At 50.1% G+C, this 9,857-nt stretch overlaps 1 long non-coding RNA gene across 1 annotated transcript; it reads right to left on the reverse strand.

Moving 5' to 3' along the window:
* Positions 1 to 6,988: 6,988 nt before the first annotated feature.
* Positions 6,989 to 9,450, reverse strand: LOC123601613. Its single transcript, XR_006714195.1, has 2 exons — positions 9,351 to 9,450; positions 6,989 to 7,921 (listed from the first exon to the last, which is right to left on the reverse strand). It is a non-coding gene; the product is annotated as an uncharacterized LOC123601613 (long non-coding RNA).
* Positions 9,451 to 9,857: the final 407 nt, after the last annotated feature.

The following is a 9,857-nucleotide window of genomic DNA, read 5'->3' on the forward strand; positions in this document are numbered from 1 at the left end:
CCACATTGTGATGGCTTCACTCTAGACATTTTCATTTGAAACCCAAGGCTTTTCTTCATGGGTTCTGAACCACAGGTTCCTGGATGGTGAGGTAAGTGACATTTACCAGCACTGTCTAGGGTGATTTGTAGTGATCTCAGAAGCCCAGTATTCGTGAGCCAGAGTCACCCTGTTAGGCTCTAAGGTTCATCTTCTATCAGTTCCTATTGACCCAAATGCCCTTCAGGGACCCCAGTCCAGCCATAGATGTTGGTCCAGCCTCACAATGTTAATCTCCGCCTCTACAAAATAAAACAGATCCCAGGTTTGACCATATCAGAATTTGTTGAGGTCATAGTGAATGCTCTCCTTCTCAAAAACAATCACTACAAAAAGTGTGGTTCTTGGAAAACCCACTATCCCTAGAAATTGTATTTTCTACCCACCCACCCTTACCCTGCCATTTTATTTCCACTTTTGAGTGGTAAGCTAGAACTAATGGAAATTTGTCACATGTGAGCTGAAAATCTCTCTTCTCATGGCAAGATCCAGACCCAATTTGTTATTTAACTCCTAGCCTTGTCAATAAGTACAAAAAACTGGCCAATCCAGCAGATATGTTAGTCCATTCTTCCTCTGTTCCACAGCCTATATTTATTGGGCTACCAATTAAAGAATGTGAGGCCCATTTTTTGCCGTTGGCCTATCAGATATAGTGATCCAAGCAGCTAGTTTCAAGGCATTTTTAATGGTGAAAAGATAAAAAGTTTAGCCAATTCAGACCCCCCACATGAACTCGTGATTGAGCTCTCCTTGCCCACTGAGTTCAGGTAGGGTAGACAACTGTCTACCAAGCATGAGATTAAGACCACACTTGGGCAGGCATCTTGAAGCACCCCTGAGATAGTTCTTTTCTCCCTGTGGTCCTTGTTTTTCAAGCTCTGATCCTTTTCTGTATAGCCTCTGCTAAACTAAAGCATGCTGGCATCCCAGGCCCCAACCCACCCTACCCCTTTAGCTTCAGCCCCCTATCATGTGCTTGCTCTGGCTTCCTTGTCTTTGCTTAGATCCTCACCATGAAACCCACTCTAGATATTCCTGAGTGACCCTCTAAGTCCCTGTTCTCCCAAATGTGCCTTTCATCTGACAAGGCATGGGGAAACCTATCATCTGGTTCTCCAAGATGTCAAGCAGAGTGGCATAGGGAGGGAGAAGGGCATTTAAAAGAGCTTGCTCCTTGATAGTGAAGGTATGCGAATAGCAGATACTGTCTTAATTGTTCTGAAGTTGAACACTGCAAATACTTGGAGGTAGTTGAGACTTGAATGCTGGTGGCAACAACAAGAAAAAAAGAGGGGGTGGAATTCTAGTCACTTTCTTCCAGCATGCAAGTGTTCCTTAAAAATATACCCTCAAACCTCCAAATATGTTGGCTTCTAAGAAGTGTTTCCCAAGACCGAATGTACCTCTTGATCAGGGTAAGTGTTGAAAACATGTATTTAACAGGGGAATGGGATCATGGAATAGCTTGTATTGTGTATGTTGTGGCTCATCCCCTCCATAGTGCTAATGCCTTAGTTTCTAAAGTTTTCAGAATCTGGAATATGATCAGGGATGCCAGTTTCTAAGTGGGTGAAAGAAGACTTGGATGACTAGCCAACCCAAATGGAGATTTGCTGCTGTTCCCACCTTAAGACAGATTTTTAGAAGACTTTTACAAGAGGTTTTCAACCCCTCCCTAGTGCCACCCAATGTAAACGTGGCTAGGGCTAGGCATAGCAGCCTGAATGGACATAAAGTTCGCTGTATCTCCACTCCACACTGGCTGGCTTTGGATAGTTCTCCTGAGTTCGGGATGAGGCTGAGCCAGCTGGTGCTTTCTTTTCGTTTTTTTTTTTTTTTTTTTAATGTTTTATTTATTTTTGAGACACAGAGAAAGCATGAGCAGGGGAGGGGCAGAGAGAGAGGGAGACACAGAATCTGAAGCAGGCTCCAGGCTCTGAGCTGTCAGCACAGAGCCTGACGTGGGGCTCGAACTCACAAACTGTGAGATCATGACCTGAGCCGAAGTCGGACACTTAACCAACTGAGCCACCCAGGCGCCCCTGGTGCTTTCCTTGGTAGAAGATGGAGGGGGGTTCTTCTCGCAAGCAGATGGCCTGTTAGGAGGGTGGTTCTACTGGCAAGGGGGCTCCTTAGAAGGAATAAATCCGTTTCATTATTCAGGCCACTGCTGAGAAAGTTCCAGATGTCTGCAATTCTACATGATGGTCCCTAAAACTGGAATATAAAAGACCAGATATTTGAATAGAGGCAACATGATGGAGTGGTATAGGCATGAGGCTTGAAGCTACACAGATATGAATTTGATTGGATCCCAAATTTTACCAACTTCAAACTTTAAGACTTTTGGACAAGTCACTTAAGCTATCTGGTATCCATTTCCTTAGCCTTAAAATAGGAAACATAATAACTAATATTCCTGGAGTGATTTCTGCACAAATAATCCAATGGGGTAGGGAGCATTGTTATTATGACACCCATAAAATTGCGTTAAGTATTATGTGAGATTGTTTATGTAAAAGTGCCCAGCACAGTGTCTGTCACATGGTAGGTGTTGAAAAACTATTGGTTTCTTTCCCATCCTTTATTTAAGCCAAAATAGTTCTGCTCCCTAAAGGAGATGGCTTTAGGCAAAGAGGAATCTTTCTCCTGGACTCCCTGATACACTCCCTTTTGGTTGACTTCCTGGGAGCTGCATTTTTTATTCCCTTCTCCAAACCTAGTACTTTACCTACTGGCATTTTTCTTGGTGCTTGGAGAGGAGACAGGAGACACAGGCGGACATCCTGGGTTTCACTGACCCTGAAAGAAAGGAGATTCAGTTCTTCTCAAGGGCTTGGTGACAGTAGCTTACCCCCACAGGCCCTCTGGGGGAGCATTAGGGGAAACGAGTCCTCTTCATGCTTGGGATGGCCCAGGGATGGGTTGGCAGTGCAGAAGGCGGTTTTCATCTTGGACAGGTTCCATGTCAGTCTATTAATTCCCTAGGTGCTTAGCTTGAATGCTCAGACAGGAATTGGCCACCATGGCACTTAACAAAGAATGGTGAGACAGCTCAGAAAGCCAAGGACACCACCTCCAGGCCAAGCATGTACCAAAAGACCTGACATGTAGGGGAAATGGAGATGCTGGCTACCAAGGACTAACTTTCTGCAAATGTTTCTCCTGAGCTTCCTAGGCAGCCCCCCCACCCCCCGCCCCAGCCCCGCAACAGCAATCTGACCAGTCAGCTTGATTACAGTAGCAAAACAGGGACATGGCAGAAGTATGTCCTCTTCTGGCAGGGGGAGAAGCAGAGACATTGAGTCTATCAGTCCACTAGAGTTAGATGAGTGTAATTTTGGCTGCGACCCTCAGAGTTTTGAGGTGCAGAGCACATTTATTCTATTTCCAGCTCTACCTCATTTGTTAGAGCTAGATACAGGGTTTGCTGGAATATGTTAAGGGACCCCCACAGTGACCTCAAATGAACCTGCCTTGATCTCAGCATAGACACAATAGCATCTAACCAGCACAGAAGGCAGGCCACATTACTCTAAATGGTCTCTTCTCTATATAGTTTATGTAGTATATATAGGAACTATATGGTTTCTGTGAATGTGCCCCTATACCTGAATTTATGCTTACACACACCTAGTCACATATCATTAGAAACATACTTACTCTGTGCCTTTAGAAACATCCTTAGCCTGGCATTTTCATTAATCCAAGAATACTGCATTGAAATGCTGCTGCCACATGATGGGGAAGCTTCCTGTCCATTAGGCCACATCTGGTGATGCCCTGCGATAAGCCATCTTTGGTGCAAAACCCAGGGCCGACTATCTCCCATTGATATTTCTTCTGACTGCACACCTCCCCACCGCAGCCCCATTCTCACACACATCCATACATGCATTCACGGGGCTAAAAATAAGCAGCTACCGATGGGCTACCAGAGGGTGTCCTCCATGCTGAGCTGTCGTCCTCTGTCTCTGTTTAGTAGGCAAAACTTAAGCCACAGGCAGGAATTGAAGGTACAAGAAGGACATAAGCTTAAATCAAAATCTCTGAGGCAAGCTATGAAGCCTAGGAGGGCCTGAAGAGGGAGATGAGAGGGTATTAAAGATCACACTGATTAAAGATCACTCCCAGGCCTTGCACCCCAGATCTTAGTGGTAACCTCTGGAAAACTGTTTACTGGCATCAAGGAAAACCATTGTCAGGGAATGTTGAGGATGAGGGTTAATAAAAGAGATAAACCATGCGTCAAGCCAGGCCTCAGTTTCCAGTCCCCCACCCTTTCTGGTTAGAGGTTATGTGAGGTGCATCTGTGATGCTGTGTGGATTTGGGAAAGATGGTCTCTGTGTGTGCGATCTTGTTCAGATCTTCCAATTTGTGGCAATTCTTCCCACATCCATCAGTCCAGCAAATCAATAAACCCTTTGTCATCCTGAGGTGTGGAATGTCTTCTGCTGAAACACTCAGATTCAGATACAACACACTGAGGCATGTACGTGCCCCCCCCACACACACACACTGTCACCCTCATGAAGCAAGATCCATTCAAATTGGTTTAAAAATAGCACTAATTCACTGGGCCTATTTTTCAGGGATATTACTTCAAGAAGAAAAAATAGATCTCTAGGTTTTTGAGAGGGAGAAAGGGTAAACCCTCACCTAGTCTTAAAAAGTTCTGGTAATGTCGCTAGATACTAAGCATTTGCAGTCTGTTGAATTTTCTCCTTCCTCTACCATTCAACAAAAGTAGTTTATTCGCTAACACCCTGCCATCATTATATTTATAGAGGTGGGTTTCCTTTCTGCGTGGTGAGGAGAGGGAAAAGCCGAAGCAGTGAGCCCTGTCCCTTGCCTCTCGGGATCCCCTCTCCCCCCAGCAGTGACTCCTCCTCGGCCTGTGGATTTGTGAATCAGCTTCTCCCTCCCCCCATTCAGGGGAGCCCCTAAACGCTGCTGGCCAATTACAAAGGAGTGTGTGTGTGTGTGTGTGTGTGTGTGTGCGCGCGCGCGTTAAACTGCAGGCTTATTTGTTCCTGCTCTGGGAGTCTGTCTGTCTGTAACTCGGATTATTGCTCTCTGGGAAGCTGTAGCTGACTGATTCCGTGGGAGACCAAGCAGGATGCGTGGGCAGAGGAAACCGAAGAGGGGAAAGGAGGGAGGGAGAAGAGGGGAGCAGGGGAGACAGCGGGAGCCGTTGAATCTGTTACTTGCGTCACTCGAGGAGCCGGGGCTATCTGCCCGACAAACACACAGAATTAATCCGAGTCATAGCCATAGCTGTCTTTGCTACAGTGGCCAGTTGCGAAAGGGCGGGGAAAGGACGCTCGCCCGAGTCAGTGCTGATCCGACTTTGCACTGGGCGGCGGAGGGCATTTGGGGAGGGGGCTGTCCTGAACGGCACGCCCGCGGGGCCCCGCACGCCTAGAGCAGACGCGGCGGCCGCAGCCTCCTCTGCAGCTGCCCAGCCCAAGCCTGGGGTGGCGCCTGCCTCAGCTGCCTCGTCTGCTCAGTGGCTGTACCGAACACAAAGCGCTGTCTCCGAGCAGAAGCCTCTTCTCGGCTGAACCAGACCCACCAAAGAGGAGAATCTGCACGTGACGTCAGTAGCTCATGACTGACGCAGGCTGGCAAAGGAGACTCAAGGCGGCTGCTCCGCGCTGCCTTCATGAGTCTATTTTCTCCAACCCTCTCGTAGTGAATTTACTAGAACGCAAAACACACACACACACACACACACACACACACACACACACACACACACACATACATTTCCAAAGGCGTTGTATTGCAAACACAGCGCGATTTTGCAAAGCATGGGTGGGAAACGTGGGAAGGGTACGGAAGATTTTTTCCCCCCTCATTTGGGAATCTCCATCGTGAATAGCGTTAGACTCTAGAGCTTTCTTGAGAAGGTCTTCTGGGGAGGGGGCCTAAGTGCCCCCTCTCCCCCACCCCAACCCCCAGCATGCAGGGAAACTGGTCAATGGAGACATGCAGCTCTAAAAAATACAACCACTCCAAAGCCTTCTGCTGGGGAGACTGCGAGGAGCTTGCAACAGGCAGAGGCAGACGGGAGTTAATGGGGAGGAGGGAAAATATAATATTTGGGTATTTTTCTGCTTTAAAAAACGTCACCTGCACTAACGCAAATGAGTCTGGTGGTGCAGAAAAAAGTGGGGAGGGGGCGCTTAATGCACATTTAATGTTTCGGACTTAAGGTTCCAGCAAAATGCCTTTGTGTGTGGAGGTTTTTTCAGTACTTGCTAAAAATAGCATCAGGGTTTGATCGTGTTCCAGAAATAGACCGAGGGCTGTACTGGATAAAAAGCCAGCGCGGGTGGAAGAAAACCTGGACATCACCGCATTGCCCCCCCCAACTATGTCTGGAAATTAATTGTTGGATTTTTCCTCTCCTCTCCTGTCTCCCTCTCTCCACTTTCTCTTCCCTCCCCCTATGTTTCTCTTTTTCTCTTAAGGAGTTCCCGTTTGGGTAAGTAATATTATGTCATGTGCATGCCGCAGACTGTGAGTATGAGCCGAGGCTTACTTTGTGCATGCTCTGGGGTTCTTTTTCTGGCTGCCTTTCTACCCCTTTCTGAAGAAGAGGGTGGGACTGAGTGGAGGGTGAGGGGTACAGCTGTGAGTGTGCATAATGAATTTGGGGCTGCATGCAAAGGAACTGAAAGGGGGAATTCTTGCAGAGCCGGGAATCACCCTGACGAATCTCTGAATCAATAGCTGCTGCAACTCTCTTTCTCTTTATGGGTCGGCGCTGTTGAGCCCCGTTCTCTCCACTGCCCCCCTCCCCTCCCCGTTTTCTCTGTCTTAAAGGGTGCCCAGATACCACTTAATGGACCATCTCTCTGCGAGATTAATGGAGGCAATGCGATATAGATTAAAATTGCATGGATGGGGCCGGGAGGTAAAGAAAGGGGAAAATCTGTCTTCCTTTGACAAACTTTACTCGTTCGGTTCCTGGAGCCTTCCTGGAGCCCGAGGACTGCGACCCTGGCCCCGGCTGGCTCAGGGCGCGGTAGCTGTCCATAGAAGGCAGGTGCTGAAAATTCCTTGGTCCTCCGCGAGTTCAGCTCCGAGCGCCAGGGGGCGGGGTTGGCGCCAGCTGCAGATAGACCCGCCCTGGATGCAGAGAGGGAGGCGGAGAGGAGGGGGTTAAGGATGTTCAAAGGGGAGAGTCGTGACTTCGGTGAGAGCTTTGGGGAAAAGGAGGGGTGAGTGGGAAGGAAAGGGAAAAAAAATTTAAAGGAGGGGGGAGCAAAGTGTTAGATTCCAGGATGAGCCAAGGCCCAGCGCTCCAGGAACCGAAAGCCGGTGCCTCACCGGCTTTCTCCGCAGAGGCCAGTCTCTATCTGGGTCTCCATTCCCAGGCTCCGGCACCTTCCCGCCAGTGGATTTGAAAGATTTCTCTCCGGTGATGGTGACTCTCAAAATAAGAGGCTATAGGTTGCTTTATTCAGACCCTCATCGCCTCCCACTTCATGCCCCCACGCTCCCACATTCTGCAATTCCCGTGAGGTGTGTAAGGATGTGTCTGTGCATTATGGCATTTTTCTTACTATTCCCCCTTCCTTCGCGTCCTAGTCATAGGAGCCCCAAATGAGTTGTGGAATGAATGAATTAGAAACCAAAGCACAGGAGTTGCTGGTGCGATACGCAGAGAATCCAGGCTTGGGAACAACGCGAGGCGCTTTAAAGTCAAAAGCCAAAGGGTTTCTGAAAACCGGCTCCGAGGGAAACTGGGAGGGGGCGATTCTTCTCCAAGTTGCCAAATGTTACTGGAGAGACCGTCAACTTCCTGGGGTTATGGACTCGAACCGGAGTGAGATTCATTGCAATCAGCCCCAGACACTTTGGCCAAACCTGTAGCCAGACAGGTGAGGAGGGAGGAAGGTTATTAGAGGCCAGAAGGGGGATGAATATCACGCGCACACAAAGACATTCATACTGATTAACTCCTCCGCGAGGAATAATAAAAATGGATCCTCAAACTGGCCCACAAAGGTGGGCTGTGGACGGCAGGAGAAATGAATCTTGCAGATCTGCAATAAGCTTGTGTGCATACAGAGATATTTTCTATATAATTAAAAAAATAAACTCAGGATGGTGAGGTAAGTATCTGAGGGGGACAGTCTTCAGGAGAGAGATAAAGAGAGCCCAGGTATTCTCTGCTCCCTCTACCCCGTTCTAATCCAGCAGGAGCTTCTGGCTTTAGTGACCTGACCCCCACGCAGGGCACCCAACGCGCAGCCCTGGTTGGGGAGGGGGGAAGAGGGTGGGTCGAGTTATTTTTAGTTCAGAAGCAGTCCCTCTCTGGAAAGATTCCCTGGCTGAGACTGAGTATTCGTCAACTCATAATAGTAACAAGGGCTGTTACTGATGTTGTGGAGAATAACACAAATAACGCTGCAACCCACACTTTGTCTTGACAATTCAGCTCAAACCAAAGCTGCTCGCAGCCTCTCGGCCCACCCCTAGGCCTCCTCGTCATTCACCCGGACCTACTCGTTTCCCTTCCCAAGCCTCGCCCCTCTCAGCCCCGAAAGTTGCGTGGTTGTGTTTACAAATTCTGCCACATTTGCAAAGGAAATGGTTGGGACGGGGTGGGGGGGGGGGGAGCGGACGGGCTGGGAGGGGTAGTAGCGCAATAAAACACTTGCAGCACGTGGAGTGGTGGTGGGGAAGGGTGGTCCAAGAGTCGAGAAGGGGGAAGGAAGATGCCCCTGTCCTCATTCCCCCCCCCTCGTCCTCCATCCCTTGGCACAATGCATAAGTTTACCCCCGAACTGGATCCTATTAAATAATTCAATGGTAGCGGTGTAATTTTGGTTGGAACCAGCACGGATTCCCAAGTCGTGACTGCAAAAAGTGAGTAATGCGCGCTGGCTGCGTCATGGCTCTAGTCACAGTTCATTCCGAACTGAGAAGGAATCGTGACTTTGCCTGGAGACGTCCCCTACATGGGAGACGGGGGGGTGGGGGGGGTGCAGGCGGGGGGGACCAAGCCAGGGGAGACGGGGGTGGGGTGGGGGGAAGACCTATCCAATGAAAACCGCTGCCAGGGGGGCATTTGAACTCCGCCGCTCGCTGTTTCGCTCTCCCCTCTCTGCCCGGTGCACCTCTCTCCCCCCCTCCCGGCCGGCGCGCTCTCCGGCGCGCTCGCTCGCTCTCCCGCTACCCGACGAGTCCTCAACAAGTTGGAGGAAGGCAGGAACGCAGGGGTTAAGCTCGGAAAGCAGCAATTACCAAGATCGTGACCCTCCCACACAGTTACAGTAACTTATATACTTACCTGGAACAGCCTGCTTTGCCGCTGGGCAAACACCCGTTGGGGGCAGGGAGGGGCGGGAGGGGAGCGGGCTGGTTGGAAAGGGACTCCTTCAAGCTGGCTGCAGTGCGGACGGGACCAGCGCGCTCTCGGGGCCTGCGGACCGAGGTAAGGAGGAGGGGGTTGGTACACTGGTCGGCCGGTGGTCTGTAGGCTCACTGGTCTGCTGAGCAGAACTTTTTTTCCCAGTTGCCCCGCGCTGCAGCGGCGACAGGCGCAGACTGTGGAGCCCCCTCTGGCGCGGCAGGCGCGCCGACGCTCGGGGGGAGTGTGCGTGCGTCTGTCGGTAGCCTAGCCGAGGGGATGCCGTGGGAGGGTGGGAGGGTCGCAGCTCTGCGGAGGGTGATGGATGGGCGGAGGGGGTGGGCCGACAGGCACTCGGAGACAGTGACTACTTGGTCTAGATACGTTTTCTTCTGGCTTGCTGAGCTGGAGTGTGTGTGCGCTCGCGCCCGCCCGCACGTCGATTTC

The sequence above is a fragment of the Leopardus geoffroyi genome, chromosome D1 (assembly GCF_018350155.1).
Source record: "Leopardus geoffroyi isolate Oge1 chromosome D1, O.geoffroyi_Oge1_pat1.0, whole genome shotgun sequence".
Lineage (NCBI taxonomy): Eukaryota > Metazoa > Chordata > Mammalia > Carnivora > Felidae > Leopardus > Leopardus geoffroyi.